Consider the following 2,525-nt stretch of genomic DNA (forward strand, 5'->3'; position numbering starts at 1 on the left):
TGGGTCACGAGGTTCCAGCTGAGCCCCCTTGCGTTCGACGCTACCTTGTTAGGCAGAATCGGGGCGGCTAGACTCAGCCTTAGTCCCAAACCTGGTCAGCGGCTCATGTTTCTAAAGGAAGTCCCCAGGCCTAATGTCCAGACCTATATGCTGAACGCCAAAACCAATACCTGAAACTTTAAAACTCCCAAACTCCCCGAAGGACCATTTAAGTAACACAAGGAAAGCGAATACTTACTCTTTCAACCCCCTGGCGCCATCCCTTCAGACCCACTCAGCCTGGGTGAGTCATTCAATGGAGAGCCTTTAGCCTCCCGGGTGTCCCGACTCACGTTCCCGGTGACCGTGGCAGACTCCAAAAGCGGTCTGGTGGCCGCTCCACGGACACTTTTGCCGGTCTTGTCGTCCGACACCGGGGTGGTCCAAGGGCTGCTCCTGGCTGGCTCGCCAAATTGTTGCACAAAAAAGCAGAGTCGACCCCGAGCCGTGCCCGAGGTTCCACTTTTATAGATAACAAACAGAGGGTTTCAGCATGTCGCGCGATTATTGGCAGCCTTACAATTTCCTTATTGTTATGTCTTGCCTTGCAGGTCGAGCTCAACTTGTTATTGGTTATTGTTTTCTATCAAGTTTAGCACATGCGTAGTCAAAAAGCAGAACTGCGGCAAAAGGTTCTGTCGCATGCGCAGTCCAAAAGCAGAACTGCGGCGAAACTAATGCCCCTTAATAACCTCTTATCTTGGTGTAACCCTAGTGCACTGAATAAGTATGGTTGCAAGATCTATGTGCAAAGTAAGCCTTAATCTATATGCAGGAGCTATTGCAAAACATGTTGAACACAAAAGCGATTGCAAAGGCATGGTGGCCAAATTGTAATGTGTTTTTTTACCACACTGTGACTGCTGGAGGTGCTGCTTCAATGGAGCTTTGGAACCCAGAGAGTTAATGCCACTCAGCCCACCCCCCTCAAACCAGCTGAGCACCCCTGACTTAGACCAGGGCTGAGGCAACTTTCAGTTAAAAACAAGTGTAGCACATTTGGCAGTTCCTAACCTTTGACTATTTTACCTTTGACATACACCCTGCAAACTTAACATTCTGTCAGCATAACGACCAGGAATGTCCCTCCATCTATCTGTATCTTGAAAACTTTTAAAAAAGAATCAGGCTTCTCCTGGTGTGATATCACAATCAGGCTTCTCCTGTTGATATCACAGTGGGGATTCTTTGGCACCATGAAATGAACGTTTAGGAAGAAATGAAAACTAAGCAGCAAAAATACCAAACAATCAAACTCTCCATTTTCAAGACTGAATGCCAAATTAATTTTCTAACACAGGCCAAGCTTAAAATCTGCTGTGTTGTTTTCTGTGCCCTCAGTCCCAGTTCTCCTTGTTTGGGCACTGGAGGCATGGTGCAGGGGGGGTAAAAGCCACTGGCGTTGGAAGCACTGGCTGTAAAGCCAGGACATTACCATACTCCCCACTTTGTTCCCAAACTCAACAGAAACGCAACAAAGTGTTGATTCCGAAAACTTTCCAAGGGCTGCCTTGGAATTTATCCTAATTTTCCATAACGAAGAACTATGAGGATTTTGGTTATAATTAAGATGCTTGGTTTTGGTTTTTTTCATTCAAACACAGTCTAAAATACATCCCATTCACAGGGCTTAGAAACTACAGAGTAAGGAAATTCTTGTTTCTACAGGGACCAGTGAAGACTCTCTCTGGATGGCCCAGAGTACAAGGAGTTGCTCTGGTTCGGACATTCAAAAAGGAAACAACCCTTGATAGGATATTATGTCTTTGTAAGCACTGTAGAAAGTACAAACCGTCACTAAATGATCCTTACGTGGAAAGACGATACGTCACCAGCACTATCATTCTGCACCAGGATATTAAAGCCATCCCTGTTGAATTCAAGCCAAAACTTCACACTTTAGATTTCATTGATTTTTTTAGGGTTAGAAGGGACCTCGGTAGATCATCAAGTTTGACCCCCTGCCCTGGGCAGGAAAGAGCGCTGGAGTCACACTTGGGCAGCCTAAAATTAGGCAACCAAATACATATAGCTAGGGACCAAGCCACTTGTTGTAGCAGTGGCTCCGGATTGGGGGTGTAGGTTGTAGGTCTGAGGACAGAGGCAGGAGAGGTTCTTTGGGTAAATCTGGTGTCGTTATGGGTGTCAGGGGAGCACGAATTGCAACAGGTCTTATCCAGATGCCCGGACATGGGTTTCACCTGCTGTGCTTTAGAAAGCCTCCAGGTCTGAGGCAACCTGCCAAAACCACCCTGCATCCACCGTGGGGCGGGAGCTCCCCCACTCAGCCCAAATCCCCGCAAGCCCCTCAGGCAGGGGCTGGGCTAGGGCCTCTGCAGCTCCCTCCCAGCCTCACGGCTTCTTTAGGAAAGAGGCTTCCCCCCTTCCCCACGCGCTGGAGTCGGAGCTGGTGGTGAAGGTGACATCCTTGCGGAGCTGCCTTCACCAGGCCCCGCTCGGCCATCATGGCGGGAGGCGGCGGGGCC

The sequence above is a fragment of the Alligator sinensis genome, unplaced genomic scaffold (genome assembly GCF_000455745.1).
Source record: "Alligator sinensis unplaced genomic scaffold, ASM45574v1 scaffold131_1, whole genome shotgun sequence".
NCBI classification, from domain to species: domain Eukaryota; kingdom Metazoa; phylum Chordata; order Crocodylia; family Alligatoridae; genus Alligator; species Alligator sinensis.